The sequence below is a fragment of the Lissotriton vulgaris genome, unplaced genomic scaffold, assembly GCF_964263255.1.
Source record: "Lissotriton vulgaris unplaced genomic scaffold, aLisVul1.2 SCAFFOLD_893, whole genome shotgun sequence".
NCBI classification, from domain to species: Eukaryota; Metazoa; Chordata; class Amphibia; order Caudata; family Salamandridae; genus Lissotriton; species Lissotriton vulgaris.
In genome coordinates, this window is record NW_028249351.1 from 783,222 (window position 1) to 810,000 (window position 26,779).

General features: G+C 50.8%; 1 protein-coding gene and 2 pseudogenes across 1 annotated transcript in view; 2 read left to right on the forward strand and 1 right to left on the reverse strand.

Moving 5' to 3' along the window:
- LOC147663597 (collagen alpha-1(XII) chain-like) overlaps positions 1-26,779 on the reverse strand; it is a gene marked incomplete at its 5' end in the record, with an annotated part of 119,170 nt that overhangs the window by 46,962 nt on the left and 45,429 nt on the right. The gene's annotated exons all lie outside the window — the stretch shown is intronic.
- Positions 21,145-23,691, forward strand: LOC147663598 (18S ribosomal RNA; annotated as a pseudogene).
- LOC147663599 (28S ribosomal RNA) overlaps positions 26,262-26,779 on the forward strand; it is a 2,422-nt pseudogene continuing 1,904 nt past the window's right edge.

Below are 26,779 nucleotides of genomic sequence, written 5' to 3' on the forward strand. Positions count from 1 at the left end.
CTGTCAGGAATCATGGGATATGTAGTTTTCTTCTTTGCTTCCTCATTTCCCTATTTTCACGCAGCTAGCGTGACAACCGGTAGCAAATCCTGACAGTACAACCCCCCTCACCGTGACGCTAGCTGACTGAGGGTTTACCCGGGAAAAGAAGGTGAAACCGGGCTTCCAGCCTAGGAGCGTGCACTGCCCCACTAGGTTCCCAGGAGTTCTCCTCGGGGCCATACCCTCTCCAGGCTACCAAGTACCACAACCTTCCTCTTACTCGTTTTGCATCCAGAATCCTCTTAACTTCAAACTCCGGTTTTCCCTGAACCAACACCTGAGCAGACCTCCCCGGTATCCTCCCATGTAGGGGTTTTATGAGAGAGATGTGGAGCACAGGGTGGATTCTCATATGTGATGGAAGCTTAAGTTTGATCGCTAATGGGTTGACGATCCCTAACACGCGGTAAGGACCGATGTATTTAAGACCAAACACGCTGTACCGCCTAAAGCAGATGCTCCTAGTGGACAACCACACCCAATCCCCGATGGCATATGATGGCCCGGATCTACGGTGTTTGCCAGCTTTGGCCTTGTATTTCTCTTTGGCATGGTCTAGATTAGCTGTAGTAGTTAAGAGCACCTTGCACATCTGCTGTAGATTTTTAAGCAGGCCAGGAAGCCTAGTGTTTGTGCTAGAGAGGGCAACAGGAGAAAACCTAGGGTGAAACCCATATGTACTGTAAAATGGGGTATGTAGTGTGGAAGTGTGTTTGGCACTGTTGTATGCAATTTCAGCCACCCACAGCCACTCCACCCAGGTGTCAGTGTTGTTATCTACGTAGCAACGGAGGTATTGTTTGAGGGTCTGATTGAGACGCTCAGTCTGGCCGTCCATCTGTGGGTGGAAGCTTGTGGACAATGAGGACTTCATTTGTAATTTCGAGCAACAGGTTTTCCAGAATCTTGCCGTGAACTGAGCCCCCCTGTCCAACACTATATCCCTGGGAAGTCCATGTAGTCTGACAACGTGTATCAGCAACAGTTTAGCCAAATGACTCGCTGAAGGCACTCTTTTGCAGGCTATAAAGTGGCCCATCTTAGTTAGGTAGTCCACCACCACTATGATGGCTGTGTTGCCTTGGCTCACCGGTAACCCCGCTATAAAGTCTATGGAGATTCTTTCCCACGGTACTTCGGGTGTAGGCATGATCTGCGAAGGCCTTGTTTGCGTTGATGGTCCGTTTTCATCTGTGCACACACCGTACATTCCTTTACCCACAACAAGACTTTCGTGCGAACAGAAGGCCACCAGAACTGACGTAATATCTTATCTAGTATCTTCTCGCCTCCTTGATGCCCAGCACGCGGAAGGGTATGACACCATGAAAACACCAGACGTCGCAACGTGTTGGACGGAACCAAAATCTGACGTCCCCGTATTGGAATACCTTGACACGTTTGCCAGTCCGGGTGTGCTCTGATCCAGCTCCTCCAAACCAATGAACGCATTTCCTGAAGAATTCTCTGAAGGAAGGTATTGGTTTGTGTCAAACACACCACGTTGGGCGGTATCTTGTCGTGTTAAGGCGTCTGCCTTTTTGTTCTCTCTTCCCGGGCGAAACGTCACCATGAAATGATATTCCGCGAAGAATTGCATCCACCCCAATTGCCTTTGTGTGAGGTGTCGAGCTGTTTTCATGAACTGGAGGTTCCTATGATCCGTGTAAACGGTGAATTGATGAGCAGCCCCCAATAACCAATGTCTCCACTCCAAGAAGACATATCGGATCGCCAAAAGTTCTTTTTCCGCGATTGTGTAGTTTTGCTCTGCGGCGTTCAACTTCCGGGACATGAATGCTATGGGATGCATATAGCTCGTGGTGTCTTGTCGTTGAGAGAGCACTGCCCCAATAGCCACCTCTGAGGCGTCTGCTTCTACTTTGTACGGTAGTGCGGGATTGGCATGGGTGAGAACAGGAGCCGTAGTAAAGGCCTGTTTGAGGCGATCACACGCCTTTTGAGCTTCCTCGGTCCACACAAAAGGTGTTCGTTTTCTGGTTAACCTGGTCAAAGGAGCCACCATGTCTGAGAACTGTCGAATGAACCGGCGATAAAAGTTTGCAAAGCCTAACAGGCTCTGTATCTCCTTCACATTGTGCGGACGAGGCCAGTCCTCAATGGCTTTTACCTTCCTTTCTGCCATGACTTGTCCGGAGGGGATGAGCATCACCCCAAGGAATTCCACAGTTGATACGTGGAAATCGCATTTAGTGATTTTACAAAACAGATGGTGTTTCCTCAATGCTTGTAGAACTAAACAGACATGCTTAACGTGTTTCTGTTCGGTGGTGGAATATACAAGTATGTTGTCTATATACACCACCGTGAAGACGTCCATATATTCACGGAGGACCTCATTCAGGAAGAATTGGAATGCCGCCGGGGCATTGCATAGCCCAAAGGGCATCACCAAATATTCAAAGAGCCCATACCGTGTCTTGAAGGCTGTCTTCCACTCGTCGTCTTCTTTGATGCGGACCAAATGGTAGGCACCCGGTAGGTCTAGCTTAGTGTAAATAGCAGCGACTCTCACCTGTTCCAGGAGCACTGGGATTAGGGGAAGAGGATATTGATTCTTGATGGTGATGTCATTCAGCATCCTATAGTCGATGCAGCATCTCAAGTCCCCGTTGGCTTTAGGAATAAAAAAGAGGGGAGAGGATGCGGGAGATCGCGAATGACGTATGTATCCCAACTTCAGAAATGTGTCCAGATATTCGCGTAGGTAGGCGGTTTCATGTATGGTAAGGGAGTACACTCGTCCACAGGGGACGACCGACCCTGGAATCAGATCTATCCGGCAGTCGTACTCCCTATGGGGTGGTAACACCTCAGCCTTGGTGTCGCAGAAAACATCGGCAAAGTTCTTGTAACAAGAAAGTAAGGATACTTATTTTTCTGCAGCTGTAGCAACATGATGATGGGAGTCCATGAACCCCGAAGGACGAGTCATCTCCTGGTTGTAATGGGCCATGCAATACGGAGAGTCAAGGCGAATCGTTTTCGCACCCCAGTTCACCGTGGGTTCATGTTTCTGTAGCCATGGAAGCCCCAATATCACCCCATAAAGAGGGTCATGTATTACATTAAAGGATATTTTCTCCCTGTGGTATCCTCCAAACATGAGATCGTATTCTGAGGTGTGGAGTTGTATGGGCCCGGAGTCCAGTTCCTTGCCATCCACAGCATAAACCAGTTCAGGGACGTCTTTCGGTACGATAAACCTCTCCTGCATCCATAAAACACCCTGTGGCTCCTGAGTCTATCATGACTTGGATGTCTAGTGCCTCATTTCCGACCAATATGGTTAAAGGTATGAAAAAGTGGTCTTTCTCTCTGAAGACGAGGGTGTTCACCGAAGGGATAACACAACTGCCCGAAGAACCCCCTTCTTTGTTCCTCAAGCGCTGGAGTTTCCTTCTTCCTTTCCGGACGACAGGGCAGCCGCTTGTCCTGCTCTTGGTCTCCCGTATTTGGGCTTAATAGGACATTCACGCAAAAAATGTCCTTTTTTGCCACAATAAAGACATAACCCCTGTTTGCCACTATGGTCTCATTCGCTGAGGGTTAGTGATGCTCTCACTGTTCCTATATCCATAGGCTCTGCTGACGTACTGTTTTTTCTCTGATCCTGACGTCTTCTCGCTATAGGGTAGCAACTTTTTTTTTCTTTTACTCTCCCCTCGACATTCCCTTAAGCGATGATCTAATCTGAGAGCAAGATCGATAAGTGCTGAACAAGTTGATGGCTGAGGGTCTATCTGGGCCAGCACGTCTTTCAACTCATCGGTGAGCCCTCGGTAGAACACGGCTGATTGCTTTACCTCTGGCCAGTCAGTTTCTGCGACCAGTCTTCGGAAACTGTTCAGGTATGTCACCAAATCTGACGTTCCCTGACGTAATTCTAGGAGGTTCTTATCTGCGGAGAAGGTGTCTGCTCTCCGATCAAACGTGAGTTCGAAACTTGCCCGGAACTCAACCCAATCGTACAGCAAATGGTCGTTGTGAGAAGTTGGCCTGGTATGTAATGCTCAATAATTCTAGTGATCACTGTGTACCATGCCAAACAACCCTTATGATGATTGGTTGTAAGTCAACCTTATAGACCAGTTATCCTAGTGGTAACGTGGACAAAGCAGTCTTAGGCTAAACTCTGAAAGGCATGTGAAGCCAGCTGTATTACCATACACAACCCCCTTGAATACTAAATGAAAGGACACCACACAGATATATATTGAAAATATATATATGGATTTATTAACTAAAAGTATCCCTTGGACTCTTTATGAGCACAGAAGCACAAGTGTTAAACACAAGACAGTTTAAAATACACAAAAGTTGCACAATATGGATGAGCCCTAGTGGCCACCTAAACCATGTACTAAGAAAGTGGTATAAGAGATACCAATCGGAAAGGAAACCGGCCTAGGGCCTTAGGAATCGCTGGAGCTGATCGGGACTAGCAGTGACTAAGTCGGGAAAGGCCCGCGGGACTCGGGTGCAGTGTTTAAAGTGCACGCACTCACCAATGGAAAGTCTATGGTGCGTAAAAAGTACAAAGTTAGTTAGTTCAGAACCTTCCGAGTGACCTAGAAAGCTGAAACTTGAGACACAGGCCCTAGAGGTGTGTACCAGTGTAGGAACACTGGCAGAGCTGAGTTACCTCACCCACAGGAAGCAGGTGCATAGGGTCGAAGTAGTGTCGGGTTTCTTCACGCTGGTCGATGGTGCTTGGAGCTGAAGATGCTGCAGGCGGCTCGAGGTGAAGAGTTCCGGTGGATCCAAGGGTGGATCTGTAGATGTGAAGACCTGAAAGCAGAGGGGACAATGTTCAAAGTCACTAGCCAGTGACTACCGTGGAACCAGATTGGAACCAGGCGATGTCGGGTGCAAACAGGCGTTGAGGTGTAGCTTCTTTCTGCAGCCACGTGGACACCGGGGGTCGAGGATGTCAAGGAGTCAGTCACGAGCTGTCCCACGCAGGCTTCTCGCTGTTGGCGGTGTCAGCAACTTGATCGGAGCAAACAGGCCTTGGCTAATGCAAGCCACGCAGGAATCGGAAAATGCTTACCACTCGGACCAGCAAGGTCAGAGCGGGGGCTCCTTTCTACAGGAGCTAGGGAAAGTCTGGAGCAACCAGACCTTCAGTGTAGTTCGTCGGTTTCGTCGCCAAGATGGCCGCTGACCATGTGGCTAGTGGCCGGGAAGGCGCATCGAGTGGCACAATGCAAAAGGGCCCCACGCAGATCGTGGAGATGCTGGGGGGCTGATCTTCGATGCAAAAGCTGCTCGGTGGTGGGGGTTCTCAGCCCCCAAAGCACAACGTCGAGGGTGCCTCGGATGCTGCGCAGTCAGCTCTTCGGGTGTCTTCCAAGATGTCCGGTCCCATGTCTCTCGGTGCCTCCACGGGTCCCTTCTTTGCAGGGACTGTGGATTGGGCTTGGAGAAGTCTGGGAGTCTGGATCTTGTCAGGCTTTGGGCTCGGGCTCCGGCAGGAGGCGGCGGCAAAGCAGACAACAATTCGCTGGTTGGTGCCTGCTTTCACAGGGTGGCCACTCCTAGGCCACAAGGGAGATTCTCTTCAGTCTTCTGAGCAGCAGAATGTCGAAGTCCAGTCTTCTTCTTTGTTTCAAGTTGATTCAGGATGATCTGCTGTGCAATGGCACTGCTCCCATTCTTATTCCCAATCTGAGGGGTGGATCACCTACTAGGTCCCTCCTCTGGGTGGGACCAGGAAGGGGGGCGGTTACACCCCCTTTCCTTTGTCCAGCTCCTCGCCAGGCCTGGGTCTGGAAAGTCCCAGGACCGGTTTGGACTGGCTTATGCACGGGGACACCTTGTGTGCCCCGGGCATGTCTCAATCTATTCAGCCCTGTCCTACCCAATACAAAAAACCCTGTCTGGGGTGGTGCTCGCACCTCCTAAGGCAGGAAACCCTTTGTCCAGGCCTCCCTCGCTGGAAGGACTCCCAGCAGCAGGAGGTCAGACTTGTGTCTGTGGTGGCAGCATCCATTTTGTGATGCTGAGGCTCTGGTTAACTTTAACCGGGGTTAAGGCTACACACATGTTGTGTCCCTCTAGAAGGGTGGAATGCTATCCCCATGGACAGAACTGTCGAGGGGATAGTATTCCAATTCGTATGACACCTTACTCGACATGTTTTGATAAAGCCAAACCAAAGATAGCATATAACCGCGAGGATTATAATGCACTTAAGAGTATATGGTATGGCAATATCCCGGAACAGCTTAGGGAGTGGTTACCGACAGCTGCAGACAGGCTCAGCTCATGCTAGAGCACCATCTCACATATTTCCACGCACTCTGCCTCCAGGATTGATGAGGCCTTCCATAGGAGTGGCTGATAGGAACATATGTGTCCAGTTTAAGGTTAGATATAGGGATACTATATCTAAGTAAGAGGTGATTACACCAACTTACCCCAGCTGAGTGATCAGCCAGTTGTGTCAAATATGGAGGCCAGGGGTGGCATAATACATGCTGCAGCCCCTGGTAGGCCTTGGCTACACCTATGCCCTGGGTACCTATGGTACACTGTGACAGGGGCCTATAAGGTGAACCAATTCCAATTGGGTTATGCACCTAAGGTACATGGAGTACATTTTAAGGAGAGAGCAATCGGCCTGGGGCCCTGAATAGCAGGATCCCAAGCCAACTATGTCAAAAACCAGCTAAACACCAGGCAAAAAGTTTGGGGGTAACCATAGTCAGATATCCACCTTCCTAAAGTCGTCATTGCGAACTATGGGAACAGCCCATTGCGCTGCCTCTCCACCCAGATACGATATGAGGAATGCTACTTTAGCCTGATTGGAGGTGAATAGTTTAGGCTTGCATGTGAAGTGTAATAACACCTGTGTTAGGCAGACCTGTACCTTTTTTATGGTCCCATGAAACCTTTCTGGAGGAGCTAGAGGGACCTGTGTTGGCATTTCCACTACAACCTGTGTGGGACGTGCTGTATCCCCAAGGTTAAAGGGGTGTCTTTGTATCTGGTCAACCCGGGCATGTAGGGCCCTGTTTCCTGACGTGAGGCGACCAACTCCGCTTGAACAAGCGCCAAAGCTTCAACCACGTCCTCTAACGAGGTCATCTTCCGATCAACACAACCAGGAGGGAGTCAATTCTTGGGCCGATAATTCTGTCAGGCCGTCCGAGATCCGAATCCTCAGAGCTGTGTTGATGCTCAATGGGGGCCCACCTCTGAATTGACCCAAGCCTGGTTTGCAAGCATGCACAGACTTTTGGGAGCAATTGAGGGGGGGGAAAGGAAGGGGAGGGAACTGCGGGGAGGGAGACCTGTAAGGGTGACAAGAACATATAATCAAAACCCTGACTCAATGGTTCTCTTCCTGTTCTACCAACTTAGCCTTCTCTTTCCTCAATACCAGAAGTTCCTACCTGTAAAGAAAGATAAATGCTCTGGAATCCTTATGGAAGAGAAGGTGAGAGCTGCAACACGATCCAGACTGTCACAGAGTCTACTGCAGTCTAGGCGCTATTCATTAGTCCTCTACCATGCATTCTCTCTCCTCAAAATCATAGAAGAAAATAAATGTGTGGCTACTGGAAATATCAATTTGGCAGTAGTTTGCGTAGACATACAATCCTGTATCTCTTCCGACATAAAAGTCATATGAAAAGGTATATATCGACAGCTATACTCTAGGTGTGCTTAATAAAGTCTTAAACACTATCTTTACACTGAGTATAGTTCTGATGCCATATATCTTCAAGAAACCACCAATACAAAAGCCGCGGGCGCCAGTACCCCCCTGCACGAAACCCACAAGGAGTTTCTCCAACAGGGAGATCACGCTGCCCAAACACCACTACGGGCGCCGTCTCTCCTCTGCACGAGAATGCGGAAAGGCGTCTCAGTGAAGTAGTGTGGCTCACTGGTTAGAGGCGGCAGACCCGAGAGCAGAGGACGGCCCGGGACCAGGGTTCGATTCCCGGCGCGGCAGGTTTCTGGACCAGGGTCAGCGGACTCGATAATTCTCTCGCCTCGGTGCCCACTCTGATCAGCGATCACACTCGGCAACTCTGGGCATTAGTTTGCCTCATCTTCACTAACGGCCCCACCAGACCGCCGGGGATGCCTGGTCTCACCCTGGAGATACCCATTAAGGGACCATCTCTCAGGGAAGCCAGGAAGGGTTTCGCAGCGGTCGAAGCGCCTTGGGACCCTATGGGTAAGTAGTGCGCTATATAAATGCCTATACATTTACATACATTTACATCCAACAGAGGAGCATCACCAAAGTCCTGCACGATACCTGAAATCCTGGTTAGTCTCGGGCCACGAGTGAACTCCGTACAATCACCGAGTCCTATGAACCAAGAACCGCAGTGTTGCTCAACTAGCTACGGGGAATTATCGGCAGTCTGGTCTTCGTTCTGTCGGCTTTTTCTGACTTCCGGAGCGACATACTCGTTCTACGCTATGCGCCACTGTCAGGAATCATGGGATGTGTAGTTTTCTTCTTTGCTTCCTCATTTCCCTATTTTCACGCAGCTAGTGTGACAACCGGTAGCGAATATTACACGTCTCACCCCTTTTAACGGCCTTTGGTCAGCCTTTAATAAAATTGTTGATAGGTTAGCACCAAACACCTTTTAATCTCACTTCACTTCGATCACTAGCGCACACACGCTTTTGAACACCCTGCCCCACTGTAAACCAGGCGTAGAAGCACACCAGGGAAGCACTCAGCTTCTCTGGTGGAACCCTATGATGAAGCATGTCACCGACCAGGTCGGTGAGTGAGGGTTCCTTTTACAAACACTGGTTTTGTCTGTTGCTTCTCAGTGCAAAAGCCTTTTGGTTACACTAGTAGTCAAGTCAAGTCAAGTCAATAAGTCTTTATTGTGACACAAGTCATAAAAGACATTACAACAAACTAACAATCAATTAAAATATAGAACACTTCATACTTATTACATCCAAATGTCCTAACGATCAGTAAAAAACATAGATTAGCTATTTGATCATACTTTAAACAGGGTGGTCTAGACAGAATTATTATAAAATAATAAATATAGTGTATCTTAAAAGGTTGAGTGAGCCATTTAAAATTGTTATAAAGTTAAAAAACTACAAAACCACTAAACTACTAAAAAACTAATACTTTCGTTAGAAAAGGGCGAGATAGGGCGCTACAGTCTGTTTTTGCTTTATTTTGTCTCTTCGTATGGCCCACATCCATTTTTAAAACTTTGCAAGTGCAATAACCATGCTATCGGAACAGTCAGTTCTTACAATCCTGAGTGCCTCAGTACCACTGTGGATACCTTTTTGTATGCATATAGGTTTAATCCATTTATGACATGGAGCTTTATAAGCTGGACATATGAACAGTACATGTGCTAAGGTTTCTGAGTGGGCTGTACAGAACGGACACTAATGGTGATCTTTACTACTTGACCATTTGCTTGTACATGTATTAATAGGGAGAGCTCCTACCCTATATTGGTGAAATAGCTTTCTGTCATTAGGGATAGTGATGAGGTCCCAATATCGCTCATATTCAGGGATATGTTTGAGTTCCAGAAAAGCCCTGGTTAGTGATGCATCAGTGTTTGATTGAAATTCCCTTTGGGTAATGTTAGTCCAATACATCTCTTTAAGAGCCTTTTGTGATGGAAAGGTATTTTCTGTTGGATTATCCCAAAGTTGCTCCATTCCCAGGGATTTATATTGCGACTTGACCTGTTTAAACCATGGTATTTTACCCCCTGTGTCCATGTTTCTGGTTTCAAGAAGTGCCGAAGCATAATGTATTAGTTCGGGCGTGACCCAAATCCTCCTCCAATAAGCCATTGGACGAAAACTCGCTATGTCCTTAATTTTCTGACATCCCAAATCCATATACAATGGTATTAATGGTGTTGATTTGGGAAGTTTTGTTATGCACCGCAAACATTTATTTTGTGCATTAGACAGAGCGGAAACATCAGTGACCCCCCATAATTCTGCCCCGTATAACATCTAAGCCCTGACTTTCGTGTCATATATTTTTTAAGCTGGGGCTAGTAGTCACTCTTTTGTTGTTATTTGTGTATAAATATAGGAGCCCTGCTCCTAAGAAATCAGATCCTGCTGAAACAAGAAGAACCTCTGCCCGACAAGAAGGAACTGGGAAAGCTGCCAGGAGGAGTACTGTCTCTGACCTGGGGGATTGGCATGCAGTGGTTGCCTTGCTGTGAAAGGAGAGGAAAAGACTGAAGTGACTTTATTCAACTTGTGCATTTTTGAAAGATCTCCAAGGGCTTGTGAGTGAGCTTGCCCCCTGAACGGAGTCCCAAGACCAGTGGACTCCGACTACCTGGAGAAAAGCTTATGAGAGCGCCGCCTTCTAAGCAGCGCTGAAGGAGAATGCTGTGTTTGCCTCGTGAAAACTCACCGCACACTCTAAGAACCCTGTGCCCAGCTGTCTGGCCAGAGCAACGCGACTACTGCCACCTTCGAGCCGTAGCTCGCAACGAACGGACTTGTCTGGCCCGAGCAACCCGACTTTTGCCACCTTCGAGATGTAGCTCGCAACGAACGGACCTGCTTGGCCTGAGCAACGCGACTTCTGCCACCTTCGAGCCGTAGCTCGCAACGAACGGACCTGCCTGACCCGAGCAACGCAACTTTTGCCATCCTAGAGCTGTTGCTCGCAACGCAGGGCCCTGACTCCGCTTTTGGGCTTTGCTTCTCCCCTTCGCATCATCCTGATCGATGCGCCCACTGCCGCTGTCATCAACAGGCTGGGGCACGCAGAGCGGCTGGGTACGTCTCGTTCCTCTGAAGCGTACTGCCACCTCGCACCGCACTCAGGCACCCCCCTCTCCAAGTACGGCGCAGACGCCGCAACAAAGTGCCCCCAAATTGACAAAGCATCGTCCCCTTTCAGTAACACGACCTTCAGCCCTACGAGCCGTGGCTCGCAACACAACGAGGAGGACACCGCCGTGTGAGATGCTGGGCGCTGCACCGCACCGTCCGCGACAAATCCCCCAAGTAAAAGGTACTGTGCCCGCATTGTACGCTGTGTTCAACGCGCACCGGACGGAAGCGTCCTCAGTGCGCACCAGACTCTGTTGGTTTCACCGCCGGGCCAAGCTGAAGAGTACGCCATGCACAGATTGTTGAATTACGCATTTTTAAGAACTCCTTTGTCTAAATAGTATTGTGGCCTAATTTAAAACGTTATATGGATCTTGTGCTAAGTTTTTTAACATATAAAGAATACTTATTTTGATACAAACCCTAGTGTGGTATCCCTTTGTGGTGTTGTCATTGAGTAACTGTATGTGTTCACAAATGCTTAACCTGTAGCACGCTTCTGAGATAAGCCTTGTCTGCTTGCGCCACACTACCTAGAGGGTGAGCAGGGGTTATTTTAGAGGGTGATCCCCTTATACTGACTAGAGGAGAGGGTCCCTGCTTGTCACAAGTATTTACCTGTGCCAACCAGAGAGTAGTGATAATTTAGGTCACTGACCAATGTGATATGTGGGGGGGGTCGGATTTGCAGCGGATCTCAAGTTCATTGTGGTCTAGGTTTTTGGTGTCTCTGACCCAGCGTTTAGGCAGCACCGGTTGTGGTGCCCTTGTCTTTCGGGTGCCAGGTAGAAGGAAGGTAATGGCGTGTTGGTCAGACCAGTCACTGGGGTCTATAGAGATAAGCTTGACGGTTGCCTCCTTAGAGATGATCCAGTCAAGAGTGGCCCCTTTCGAATGGGTTGGGAGTGAGCAAGCGTGGGTCAGGGCTTGATCGGCCAGGAGGTCTTTAATGGCGTTGAAATGAGGATCCTTAAGATCATTCCAGTGCAGGTTGAAATCTCTGAGGAAAATGTCTTTGGTGTTGGGGGAGCTCTTAGCTGTGATAATTTCCATGAGGTGGTCAGTGAAGGGGTCGTTCATCCCTGGGGGGTGGTAAAAGATGCGCAGGTTGCATAGTTGTGTGGTGTTACTGCAGATTGAGAGGGCTAGATATTCGCAGGAGTCAGTAGTATCCGCCAGAAGCTCTGTGACAAGGAGGTTAGAGTGATGGATGCAGGCGATGCCGCCAACTTTCTTGTTATGTGGTCTGTCTAGCCTAGCAATGTTAAAGTTGAGGGGACTAAGAGGTAAAAGCATGGGGATGAGGAATCATTAAGCCATGATTCTGTTAGAATAGCTAACTCGTTTTTGTTCAGATTGAGAGCAGCGAAATTGACGGCATGCTTTACTGCCGATAGGCAGTTAATTAAGAGAGGGGAGGGAGGTGGTGTCGGGAGTCGGGGCAGACAGGTGTACAGGTGCTAGATTGCTTCTGAACACCCTTCTTTTACAGAGGGTAGCTGATCTGCAGGGGTTGATAGCGACCGTGCAGATGGGGTGTGCAGCACTCACGTCTGATAGACAAAGAGTGGTAGGGGCTGCATTATGGTCCTGGACAATGTCATGGATTTCCTTTTCAGTGAGGTCTAGCGGATTTGTTGTGACGAGGCAAAGGTTGTAGGAGAGGGCGAGGTCAAGGGTTTCCTCCTCCGATAGGCAGCTAGGGTGCTTATGAGGGCGATAAAGCCTCAAGGATGTCGGTAGTGGGCGTTTGGAGAGCTCTGGGATGGGAGGGGAAGAGGAATTCAGCTGAGGGTTGGGCACACTCGGGGAGACCTGGATCAGTAAGCAGCAGTTACTATGACCATAGTCATTAGGATGGTGGAACTTTATAGGAGATAACAGATTGTCCGGGTTGTGTGTGAGTTCCTAAGAAACAACTTTCTTTGTGGATTGTAACAGGTTTTTTGTAGGTTAATACAATCGGTCGGTGCCACTACAAGATGGCCACCCTAGTTTGTAGTGTTTGTGCAGTCCTCTTTCTGTTACAACTGACTGAGGACAAGCCTGGTTGGGGTTTGTACAGTCCTCTTTCTGTTACAACTGACTGAGGACAAGCCTGGTTAGGGTCCAGTTAAGAGTCCTTGTTTGTTTTTAAGGAGCAGTCCTCTTTCTGTGGACATTGTCAGGAGCTGCCATTTTGGAGAGAAGAAGGTCTGAAAGAAGGTGTGAGGGTAGTTTTTTGTACAAAATGACTGGGGGCAACAAAGCAGTTCTGCTACAGCTCAACAACTGCAAAAATCAGGCCCGACTCTCATGCCTCTCACTTCTTAGCCTCCATATTCCCACTGCTGTAAGCAGCGCGATTGCCGGTGCAGAGGGGTGAGGCAGTCAGCAGCTCCCCGGGGATCGACTAGTGCCCTGAGAGCCGGCTGCATCTGTTACATGCTGGCCTTCAGAAACTAAACCTGGCGTTTCAGGCACGTCGCTCAGGCAAATCTGGAAGCCAGCCAGGAGGAGATGAAGCAGTGGTACGATCAGAATGCCATTCTGATTCAGTTTCAGCCTGGTCAGAAAGTATGGGTCATGGCCCCAGTGGAGCCCTGTGTGCTCCAAGATGAGTGGACCAGACCCTTTGAGGTGGTGGAGAGCAAAAGTGATGTCACCTACTTGGTGGACTTGTGGTCTCCCCTGAACCCTTGGCGGGTCCTGCATGTGAACCGCCTGAAACCCTACTTAGAGAGGTCCGAAGTGGGCATGCTCCTAGCGACATATGATGGAGTGGAGGAGGAGACTGAGCCTCTTCCTGACCTTCTGTCTGCAACAGAGCAGGATGGATCAGTGGATGGTGTAAACCTCTCTTCCACCCTGACCCCTTAGCAGCAGAATGACTGTCGCCAGTTGTTGGGACAGTTTTCTGATCTGTTCTCCCTGATTCCCAGTGTCACTGATTGGTGTGTCCATGATGTAGACACTAGGGACAGTCCTCCTGTTAAGCACAAAACTTACAGAGTGACTGAAAGGGTGAGAGCTTGCATCAAGGAGGATGTCTCCAAGATGTTTGCATTGGGGGTGATTGAGTCCTCTAACAGCCCTTGGGCCAGCCCAGTGGTCTTGGTCCTAAAGGCTGCTGCACCGGGTGCCACGCCTGAACTCCAGATCTTTGTGGACTACCGAGGGCTTAATTTAGTCACCAGGACTGACGCGCACCCCATCCCCAGAGCTGATGAGCTCATTGATCGGTTAGGTGCTGCCCGGTATCTCAGCACGTTTGATCTAACATCTGGGTACTGGCAGATTGCCTTAACTGATCGGGCAAAAGAGAGGTCCGCATTCTCCACACCAGATGGGCACTACCAATTCCGGGTTATGCCCTTTGGGATAAAGAATGCCCCTATCACCTTTCAGAGGTTGGTCAAACAGGTCTTGGCTGGACTGAAAGATTTCAGTGCCGGCTACTTGGATGACATTACAGTGTTCAGCGCCAGTTGGGAAGAACATCTGCGCTACCTTTGGGAAGTGCTGTTAGTGCTGCCGAGAGCAGGCCTCACAATCAAGGCGAGTAAGTGCCAGATTGAGCAGGGTTGTGTGGTGTACTTGGGACGCCTGGTTGGGAGCAGCTAGATGGTGCCCCTACAGCCCAAGATCAAGACCATCCTGGATTGGGAATCCCCCAAGACCCAGACATAGTTGAGAGTCTTTTTAGGACTCACTGGATTCTACAGGAGGTTTGTCAAGGGGCATGGCAGCATTACTGCACCCTTGACGGAGCTGACTTCCTGAAAGCAGCCCAAGAAAGTGACCTGGACAGACACCTGACAAAAAGCTTTTGATGGCCTGAAGACTTCCGTGTGCACGTCGCCCGTGCTTCTGGCACCCAACTTCTCTAACTAGTTTATTGTACAGACAGATTCTTCAGAGCATGGTATGGGGGCTGTTCTTTCACAGATAAATGAGGAGGGCCTAGACCAACCTGTAGCCTTCATAATTAGGAGGTTACTTCCACGGGAACAGAGGTGGAATGCAATTGAGCGTGAGGCAATTGCTGTTGTCTGGGCACTGAAGAAGTTGAGACCATACTTGTTTGGGACGCACTTCCGGGTTCAGACAGACCACAGGCCCCTCAGATGGTTGATGAGATGATGGATGCGAATCCCAAGCTGTTGAGGTGGTCCATTTCCCTACAGGGAATGGGCTTCACGTTGGAACACAGCCCACGTACAGAACACGCCAACGCTGAAGTAAAGAGAACTCCCAAGGGGTGGGTAGTTCTCCCCACATTTCAGCTGGAGGAGATACTTGTTAGACCTGGCACCATTGGTGTGGGTACCCCATCCGTTTTTGCTATGCTTTTGCTGGTCTCGATGCTTGGGCACTTTGCCACTGCTATTCAGTGCCAAAGTGCAAGTGCTCCCTATTGTAAATTGTTGTAATCGATTAAAGACTCCATAATTGGCTATTTGATGTACTTGTCAGACCCTAGTTCAGTGCACCGTGTCTGCCCAGAGCCTGTAAATCAAATGCTGCTGGTGGGCTTGCAGCACTGGTTGTGCCACCCACAGAAGCAACTTGTAAAATGTGGCTCAGGTCTGCCATTGCGGAGCATGTGTGCAGCCTATGGCTGCCATGTCGAGTTGGCAGGTGCACACACTTGACAGTCGCTAAACCTTCCCTTTTCTTTGTGTTAGTCACCCCTAAGGTAGGTCCAGGGTACCTCCATGGGCAGGGTGCATTGTATATGAAAGGTAGGACATGCCCTGATGTGTGTGGCACATCCTTTTTTTTTGAAAGACGTTTATTAGTATTCAATTGAGCAGTACATATAGCGAAGCCTACAACCCTGGGGCCGGCTGCAACATTACGATGTAACATAAGGCTAGGGGAGTACAGAGGAAGGTGCACTGTACCATCGATCGTACCCTCAGTGAATGAGACTTTAAGTACAGTTTTCGTATCACATGTGCTCATTATATAGTTATGTCTGCAAGTGACGTCTAATTTTTCATTTTTTCTTATAAGTAAAACAGTTTAACTCTGCAAACAAAACAGATCAGTTCTCATCGGTGTGTCCCAATTTTTAGCTGCGCTATCGCATAACTTTCCGGCACCCATGACACTGAAACCCACAGAATGGAGCGTCAGTCCTTGGGGGCGCGGCATTGGAGTAGGGATTAGCAGTGCCTGTGCACTGTCTGCCTTTGTCATGGTGTACGACAGCCATTGAGAGCAGTAGGGCCCCACGGGCTGTCGACAGAGTGTGTGTTGCGCCAGACGGATAAACGGTATAGCCATGCTGTGTTCTTGGAAGACGCCACCCGCGTCCGGTCCCGTGGCCTGACATGTGCCTAGGCGCCTCTTCCAGGTGTTGCGTGTAAGGAGGTCATGGCTATGTTTGGGAAACAAGAGTCCGAAAAAATGAACATGGGGATGTATGTGGGACGGGGATTGGGAGGGGAGAGTGTACTTGCGGGAGCGATGCCTCGGAGAGGGGCCGGGAGTATGTTTCAATCCGGTGTGATTAGTGAGCCCATGCGTGGGTAGCCGTCCGTGCCAATAGTCAGCATGACGGACGTATGGCGCAGCCGCTGCTCAAAGTGTTCGGGTGGGAGGCGGGCTGCCTACTGGCCGCGGGCGCCACATCTCTAGCGCTCCCGGCGGGCGGGTGTCGCGGGGGGGGATACAGCCTGCATCCCTGTCGTCGTCACTGCTACCCCAGCAGTGCTATTCCATTCGCAGCGGTCCCTATGTGAGCCCTCTGGCCGTGCCCTCCCCCTGGAGGGACCTCAGGATGTCGTCCCAGAGTTGTGCTATCGGGAACTGCCTTAAGCCCGCTATCTCCTCCCGGTGCAGTGCCGTGCTTTCTGCTTAGCCCAGTTGGTGAAGGATGCATACCAGTGTTTGGGGATTGGCGGTTCCCTTCGTTTCCAGTGTTTAGTGAGCAGTCATTTGGCTGTGATGAGGCCTAGATCCCAGAACCGAGCTTGTGTCTTATTGAGTTTGGTCCTTTTGTATAGCCCAAGTATACAAGCCTCCCATGTGTGTGGTAACCCCGGGCCCGTGCTATGTGTCAGGGGGGATGTCACCTCCCCCCAGTATATGACTAGAGAGGGACAGTTCCAGAGCATGTGTAAGATGTCCGCGCCCAGCAGGTCGCATCTGGGACAGGCGGCAGTGTTGGTCATGAAGTATCTGTTGATTCTATCTGGTGATAAATATGCCTGGTGTAGTATGTACAACTGAATGGTCCGGAAGCGGGAGTTACGTGGGATATTCACGGGGCTGGCCAGAACCAGGTTCCATTCCTTATCCATCCAATCCCTCCCGCGGTGGGCCGCCCATTTGTCCCTAATCGGTTGTGTGGGTCTTTGTGTGTGCATGAGGAGGGCCTGCGGCAGCCAGCGAATGATGTGGGAGCCGTTGCTCATAACATGCAGGTACTGCATTAGGTGGTGAATCGACGGCTCATCCTGGATATCCCCCCAGGACTTGTATACGCCCGCAGTATAGACGCGTGGAGCAGGAATTGCCCCGCCGGCAGACCCCTGTCCTCCGACAGTTCCGCAAATGGGAGCATGGCCCCATCCGCATAAAGGTCGCCCATGGTTTCCATCCCAGCCGCTGTCCAGCTCTCCAGAATACGTGGTGTCACCATTCCACCCCTCCGGGGGGTGCCCATCAGGGGGAGTGCAGGGGCATATGGCCTGACTTCCTGAGTCAGTTTTAGGCTACGGATGAAGCATTTACGGGCCACAGCCACATGCAGGGGTAGAGGGCGGGGTCCCTTGGTCAGGGGATGAAACAAGCGCAGACCTGCAAGTGGGTCCATTGATAGTCAGCAGTAGCTTTGTCATCAAGGTGAGAGCCGCTAAGCCAGTGTGTCTCCCATTGTAGCTGCGCGGCCAGGTAATACAGCTCCATGTTGGGGACTGCCAGCCCTCCCTCAGCAGTCGGGGAGTACAGCTTCGCCAGGGCCACGCAGGGGCGCCCAGCGTTCCAGATCAGGCTGCGGAGCATTGATTCCAGGTCACGGAATATCTTTGTGGGGACATACAGTGGGATGTTTGCAAAGTGGTATAGAAGCCTGGGCAGAGCTATCATTTTAGATAGTGCGATCCTGCTGGGCACATTCAGCGGCAGAGTCTTCCAGAAGGCCATCTGGGCCCGCAACGAGGAGATAGCGCGCACCAGGTTGCCCTCCAATATGCATTGCGTGTCCCTGTATATGTACATTCCGATGTACTTTAAATGTGGTGGGGTACCATGTGAGTCGAGTGCCTCCTAGGTGCACATCGCACTCCCGCAGGTTCGGACTGAACGAATACACTCCCGACTTAGTTCAGTTGACCTTAAGACCAGATACTTCTTCAAAGGTCTGGAAAATGTCTGACAGCGCGCCCGGTACCGCGGTAAGGTCCCGCACATACAGCAGCAGGTCGTCCGCGTAAAGCGAAACTGTGTGCACCCCGTCAGCCAGAGGGATCCCCCATGCTGCTCCCCTGTCCCGCAACAGTGCCGCCAGGGGCTCAATGGCCAAGGAGAAGAGAAGGGGTGATAGGGGGCAGCCCTGTCGGGTGCCTCTGTGTACCTGCACCGCCTCCGATGTGTGTGGCACATCCTGATAGTGAATTACACCCCATTTCGATTTTTTACTATTGCAAGGCTACCTGTTCCAATAGGCCAGAATGGGCAGTTTGATTATAATGTCTTATAATTCTAACTGACACAGGGAACTAGGTAGAAATTCGAGTTTAGTATGCCTGAACTCAGAATGTTAAAATACATCTTTTAGTGATGGTGATTTTTACATTCTGTGTTTGAAAATAACACTTTTAGAAAATAGGTATTTTCTTGCCTAACCATCCAGCATGCCTCTGCTAGGTTTGTGTATTCCATGTCTGGTTTGTGAGTGACAGGGGGCTGGAGAGGGCTTTGGCTCCAGCAGTCTGATGGGTCAAGGCTGGGCTGAATAGGGCCTGGATTTAATAGAGAGTAGGGGGGCAGGGATTTCCTTTCACTGACCTGAGCCCACATAGAATAGAGAGGCCAGGTCTGCTTTCAACAATGCTGTCTCCACCTCTTGCCAGGAAGCCGCACCAAACTGATTTTGGCTGGGCACAGGCACCCTCTGCCTTCAGAGGACAAAGGATTTACTGGTATAAATATTGGGGCCCAGACCCCAGAACTTTAGATCACTGCTGGGAACTAAGACAAACCTTAGCCACGGAGAAGAACAAAGTAAGCTGAAGGAGGAGACTGCCCTTGTGCTGTTTTCTATTTCTGGTGTTGGCCTGCAGTGGTTACTTCATTTGCCGAAGAAAAGGGGAAGATAACTTTTGTGAACTTTTCACCATCCTGAAGAAGAATCTCCAAGGGCTTGAAGTGTGTTTGCCTCCTGCCAAAAGTCTCAGGAATACAAGACTCACCACCAGCTCCCCTCAATTTTCTTGCTGGGAATTCTACCTGCAGAGAGGTGCCTACTGTTGTTTGGGCCCTCTGAAAAGACTGCGGGTCGCGGGGAGCTGGAAGCGCGACATAACGAGGAGAAGCATGTCGCCATCGCAGCAGTTGCCATAGCATTGCCGAAGCAGCATGCCGTTGCCGCAGCTGTTCGTGTTGCATTACTGATGAAGCGTGTCGCATCACCGGAGAAGCGTGTCACCGCAGATGTGGCCGTCGCATTACCGGAGACACGTGTCACAGGGCCTGTCGCAGCTCAGAAGTTACCGAATTCGCCGCATGGCCGTGGGGCGTGCACGCATCGCATCCAACGATGTCTCACCGCATCAAAGACGCCATTTTGTTGCATCGCACCGGATCGTCTCATCGCATCGAGGCGCCATCTTGTCGCATCGCCACTGGGCCGCAGTAAGAAATGACGCATCAACTCCTCACACAGTAATAAGGCAACGCATCACCTCCTTTGCGCAGCAGTAAGGAACCAACGCATCGACTCCTCTGAGTGTAAGGAACCAGGCATCAACTTCCCATTGACCCTTTTGTTTGCATTGCATGACACACCAAAGGTACTTTGGGAGTAAAGTGTTGCATTTACCATCTACATTGAACTAAGCTATTTTCTACCATTTTAAAGACTTATTTTTGATTACTAGGGCTGGGCTGTCCCCTGGTCTGCTGCCCTGCCAAAGGCCCCGGATGTGGTTCCATCCTGCCCGGGGAGCCTCCCCTTGCTCGACTGGGTTTTGGGGCTCCCTGCGGCTCCGGGCTCCGTCCTCAGTCCCGCTGCGTGGCAGGGTGCCTGGGATGGTTTCCGGCGGGCCTGGGGAGGCTTCCCCTGGGCCTCCGTGCCTAGGAGCCCCAGCTGGGTCCAGGGGCCCTGCCAGGTCCCAGGTCAGGTGCTCCGAAGATCAGGTACTTTCACACCTTGGGTCCCCTCTGTCACCTCGTGTGCATGGATTACAAGAAAGGGGGCTAATTTCCCTCATGATTACTAGAGAAACGGTCAATCAGACCTCCGGGAGGTCCGACGATTCTGAAACAGGGGAAGGCAGAACCTGGCCCACCCGCCGGGGCCCTCAGGGGCCCGGGAACGCACCTGCCTCTCAACCCCTTCCCGATGGTCTTTTTTCTCTGAGTTTCCTCAGTCAGACCTCCGTGAGGTCCGGCGATGCTGAGACAGTGGAAGGCAGCACCCGGGACCCCAGGGGCCCAGGTACACATCTGCCTCTCAGCCCTTTCCCGATGGTCTTTTTTCTCCAAGTTTGCTTGCCCTGGGAGCAGGCAGGGATGCTAAGCCAGCATATATCCTGCGCATGGTCGCCTGCCAAGGGGATGCCCCAGCCATACTCTGATCGATTGGGCACTCTCGGTCTGTTTAGGGATGGACTGCTTGGCTAGCCTCGGCTGTTGTTTCAAGCAAAGTGCTTCCACCCCGCATGGACCGAGCGAAGGCCGAGCAGCCTCAGCAGCTCATGCCCCCCAGTGGTCTGACTTAAGCGGAAGGGGTCGGGTGGCGTCAGGCCCTTGGATGCTGCTGTCCAGCAGGTCCGAATGCCTCATGTGCCATGCCGTCACCCCTCTTTGCCCAGCACATTTCCACAGGGGTACAGTCAACGCCAGGCTCCGGCACCCCTGTGTCTCACTATGGCTGTGACTCTGCCTGCCTCTCCCTCCCAGGGGAGACTGCTGGGCCTGCCGGTGCCCATGCGACTGCACCTTTCCACTAGCAGGCTCCCGAGAGGGAGGGGTGCGTTAAGGTTGCCGGTCGGGGAGATGGGCACGCAGACCCACCCAGTCAGCAGGTGCGGCTACCTCGTTGATCCTGCCAGTGGCATATGCTTTTCTCAAAGATTGCTCGTGTAAGTACACACGGCCGGTACAGTGAAACTGTGAATGGCTCATTAAATCAGTTATGGTCCCTTTGATCGCTCCATCTGTTACTTCGATAACTGTGGTAGTTCTAGAGCTAACATATGACGACGAGTGCTGACCTCCTGGGATGCGTGCATTTATCAGACCAAGACCAATCCGGGCTCGCACGTCCGCTTTGGTGACTCTAGATAGTCTCACGCCGATCGCAAGTCCCCGTGACGGTACATTTGGATGTCTGCCCTATCAATGTTCGATGGTACTTTCTGTGCCCACCATGGTGACCAAGGGTAACTGGGAATCACGGTTCGATTCCGGAGAGGGAGCCTGAGAAATGGCTACCACATCCAAGGAAGGCAGCAGACGCGCAAATTACACACTCCCGACTTGGGGAGGTAGTGACGAAAAATAACAAAACAGGACTCTTTCGAGACCCTGTAATTGGAATGAGTACATTTTAAATCCTTTAGCGAGGATCTATTGGATGGCAAGCCTGGTGCCAGCAGCCGCGGTAATTCCAGCTCCAATAGCGTATATTAAAGTTTCTGCAGTTAAAAAGTTTGGGCCCGATTCACAGAACTAACTTAAGATAAAATCCTAAAATTGCTACTTTTGGTATTCACAGAAGTTAGGATTTTGTCTTAAGTTTGTCTTAAGACAGACTTAAGACAGACTTAACACAAAATCCTAACTTAAGTCTGTCTTAAGTGTGTCTTAAGACAAACTTAAGACAAAACCCTAACTTCTGTTAATACCAAAAATAGTAAGGCCCCTTTGTAGTTGGATCTTGGGATCGAGCTGGCGGTCCGCCACGAGGTGAGATACCGCCTGTCCCAGCCTCTACCTCTTGGTGCCCCTTGATGCTCTTGACTAAGGGGCCGATTCACAGAACTAACTTAAGACAAAATCCTAAACTTACTACTTTTGGTATTCACAGAAGTTAGGATTTTGTCTTAAGTTTGTCTTAAGATGAACTTAAGACAGACTTAAGAGAAAATGCTAACTTAAGTTTGTCTTAAGTCTGTCTTAAGTTTGTCTTAAGACAAACTTAAGACAAAATCCTAACTTCTGTGAATACCAAAAGTAGTAAGTTTAGGATTTTGTCTTAAGTTAGTTCTGTGAATCGGGCCCAGAGTGTCCTTTGGGTCCGAATCGTTTACAATTAGAGTGTTCAGAGCAGACCGGTCACCTGAATACTTCAGCTGGGAATAATGGAATAGGACTCCGGTTCTATTTTGTTGGTTTTCGTAACTGGGGCCATGATTAAGAGGGACAACTGGGGGCATTCGTATTGTGCCGATAGAGGTGAAATTCTTGGACCGGCGCAAGACGAACCAAAGCAAAAGCATTTGTCAAGAATGTTTTCATTAATCAAGAACAAAAGCTGGAAGTTCGAAGACGATCAGATACCGTCGTAGTTCCGACCATAAACGATGCCGACCAGCTACCTGGCGAAGTTATTCCCATGACCCGCCGAGCAGCTTCCGGGAAACCAAAGTCTTTGGGTTCTGTGGGGAGTATGGTTGCAAAGCTGAAACTTAAAGGAATTGATGGAAGGGCACCACCAGGAGTGGAGCAGTGTGGCTCAATGATTAGAGCGGCAGACCCTGATGCAGAGGTCTATCCCGGGACCAGGGTTCAATTCCTCGCCTCAGCGGGTCTTGGGCTCAAAATTCCACGGACCAGATAGTTCTCGCCTCGGTGCCTATTCCAATCATGGAGTCCCACTCTGCAACTCTGGGCAATAGCTTGCTTAATCTCCACAACGGCCCCCACAACGCTAAGGATGCCTGACCTCCACCTTGGGGGTGCCCAGGAGTGGACGCCTCACAGGGAAAGCCAGGATGGGTTCCACAGCGGTATTCCTACAAGCGCCTTGAGACCCTTGCGGGTGAGTAGTGCGCTATACAAGAATCAATTTACATTTACATTTTACATTTACAGCATGCAGCTTAATTTGACTCAACACGGGAAACCTCCCATGCCCGGACACGGAAAGGATTGACAGATTGATAGCTTTTTCTCGATTCTGTGGGTGGTGGTTCATGTTCATTCTTACTAGTTGGTGGAGCGATTTTTATGGTTAATTCTGATAACGAGCGAGACTCCTCCATGCTAACGAGCTATGCGACCCCCAGTGGCGTACGGATCATTGAACGGATCAGCGTGTGTCTACCCTTCGCCGACAGGTGCGGGTAACCTGCTGAACCCCGTTTGTGAGAGTGATTGGGGATTGCAATTTTTTCCCATGAACAAGAAACTTCCAGTAAGAGCGGGTCATAAGCTTGCGTTGATTAAGTCCCTGCCCTTTGTACACACTGCCTGTTGCTACTACCGATTGGATGGTTTAGTGAGGTTCTCGGATCGGCCCCGCCGGGGTCGGCAACAGCCCTGTTGGAGCGCCAAGATGAAGATCAAACTTGACTATCTAGAGGAAGTAGAAGTCATAACAAGGTTTCCATAGGTGAACCTGCGGAAGGGTCATTAACGGCGGAGCGACTGACGGCACCAGCCTGAAGCCCTCAGCCACCTCCTGAAAGCACGCACCGTAGGCATAGGGCCCGGCCCTGCCCTGGCGCGCCCCTGCCGGCAGAGCGGTCCGCGGCTGCATGGGGCGCTCAGGTGAGGACCGGGACTTCGGCGGGCCTCTTCCACCTGGGGAAGGCCTGACCGATGCTCGACTGATGCACGACCGAGACGGAACCCAAGCTCACTCAGCACAACCCCCCAGCGGTGGGGGGAAACCAAATGGCAGTGCATCCCCGTGCTGGTACCGCCCCTCCCTCGAAATGGCCTGGTGCCGGATGGGCCCTCCTGCACCCAAGTTCCAGCCTGTCCGGGTTCCGGGCGACCGAGGAGCGGCCCTTCTCGTGCGGCAGGGCGGCCTGGAAGAGAAGGGGCCGAGGCCATGCAAGGGGACCCCGGCTCCTCTCGGTGTGAGGTGTGCTGGATGGGGAGCCGACTGGTTATTCCCTACCAGTGCCTCTGACCCAGGCAAATGTGGTGGTGGGCTGATTGCCAGCCAGATGGCACAGCATGGAGCCAGCCATGGAATGTGAGTGCCTAGTGGGCCACTTTTGATAAGGAGAACTGGCGCTGCGGGATGAACAGAACGCCGGGTTAAGGTGACCGATGCCAACGCTCATCAGACCCCAGAAAAGGTGTTGGTTGATATAGACAGCAGGACCGTGGCCATGGAAGTCTCAATCTGCTAAGGAGTGTGTAACAACTCACCTGCCGAATCAACTAGCCCTGAAAATGGATGGAGCTGGAGCGTCGGGCTGATACCCAGCTGTCGCCGTTGCTGAGAGTCGCGGTGGCTAAGCCGCGATGAGTAGGAGGGCCGCAGCGTTGAGCACGAAAGGCCGGGGCAAGGGCCCGATTAGGTAATATGAATTTTTATGGTCAATTGTGTCCCCTAACGTAGACCCCAACGGCTCCATGTACGTGCTTCAAGTACATGTAATTTCCCTCCATGACCAGCTATGAAGACGCAAATACATTTGCGTCCAACGTTAACATGTCCTCTTTCAGATGCACCATGAATGGATCGATAATTCAGTTCCTAAGTATGCCTTGCCACCGTCTTTACATGGTGCACTTTCACGTTTTCTTGGCTCTGTTGAGTTAGGCCCTGATTTCTGCCATCAAGCCCTTTCTGCCTTCTGCCTCCTGTGAGCTGCAGCCTGGATCCGCATCCCTGACCTTTACCTTACTCCCTGCGCGGCGAGCGGTGCCCGGCTCGGCCTGCTTGCCTGCCAAGACTGTATTCAGCCTTCAAGTTATCTGCTCCGCTCCTCGAAAATACATTCCTGTCTAGTGATTTAGGTAAACATCCTCCCAGCTGCAGAGCAAAGGGCCCGGCATTTCTGTCTCCGTGCAAGTAATTCACTGCTCCTGTTACCATGATAGGCCCATGGCCCCTCGCATTACACGCAGACACGTAGACGCATATACAAGCACTAGCAGTCAGTATAAAATAGCCTTTACCCGAGAGATGTTTCCTCCTAGATAACACAGTTCCTCAAACACAAGATATCAGATATGATTGGGTTTAGATTGTCCTGACACGCCAGACTTCTGTCTCCTCTTTCGGAGCTAAATGTCAAGTCCCCTTCACCCTCCAGTTCCACGTCAATCACACGTCATGTTGCCTGCGCGCGCATCCAGCCATATATTTCTGCTGACACTGCAGGATTCCTCTATGAATCCACCCACTTGTGACGCTTTCATGTGACGTTTCTAGCACACATCGTGTACGCCCTCGTGCACGCCTTCTGTTACGTACATGTGTTCTTATCTCATTTCTCTCAGCTGTTACGCCTTCTGTATCCATCACCATTGTATGCATTAACTATATATATTGTGCACTGTTAATAAAGCATTGTCTATCCCTTCCTGAACCTTCGTGGTGATGGAACATGATACCCTGGTTCGAACCATTCCATTACATGGAATAAAACCCTTATAAACTCAGATTCCACGGACTCTGCCTCTCATTTTTGATTGAGCTATTTTATTAAACTTTACCGCATAGAAATTCCGCATAGGTAAATCTTTATTTACCACACCGGGTAGAGACACCGCAGGTGTAGATCTTGGTGGTAGTAGAAAATATTCAAATGAGAACTTTGAAGGCCGAAGTGAAGAAGGGTTCCATATGAACAGCAGTTGAACATGGGTATTGAGAGATTGGCGAGCGCTGTTCAGAAGGGACGGGCGATGGCCTCTGTTGCCCTCAGCCAATCGAAAGGCAGTCAGGTTCAGATCACCGAACCCAGAGTGGTGGAGACGGGCGCCCTTGCGGGTCCAATGTGGTAATGCAAACAAATCCGGAGAAGCCGGTGGGAGCCCCGGGGAGAGTTCTTGGTGAAGGGCCGGGCACCCTGGAATGGGTTCACCCCGAGAGAGTGGCCCGAGCATTGGAAAACGTTGCTGTTCCGGTGGCATCCGTTGAGCTCTCTGGTCCTTGAAATCCGGGAGAGATGGTGTAAATCTCGCACCGGGCCGTACCACTATCTGCAGCAGGTCTCCAAGGTGAACAGCCTCTGGCATGTTGGAACAATGTAGGTAAGGGAAGTCGGCAAGTAAGATCCGTAACTTCGGGTTAAGGATTGGCTCGAAGGGCTGGGTCGGTCGGGCTGGGGCACAAAGTGGAACTGGGCGTGTGCCGCGGCTGGACGAGGTGCCTCCCTCCGGGGCGGCAGCGATTCTGGACATGAGCCGGGCCCTTCCTGTGGATCACCCCAGCTGCGGTGGTTGCCTTGCCCCATGCCCCCTCCCCAGGGGCATGGGCCGGCGTTCTGCCTCGGCCAGCGCATAGCAGCTGACTTAGAACTGGTGCAGATCAGGGGAATCCGACTGTTTAATTAAAACAAAGCATTGCGAAGGCCCGAGGGGGGTGTTGATTCGATGTGGTTTCTGCTCAGTGCTCTGAATGTCAAAGTGAAGAAATTCAATGAAGCGCGGGCAAACGGCGGGAGTAACTATGACTCTCTTTGATCCACACACTGGCCATACAAGCATCAACAAAATGAATGAGGCTCTTGTCAATTGGGCTCAAAAACCTGATAAT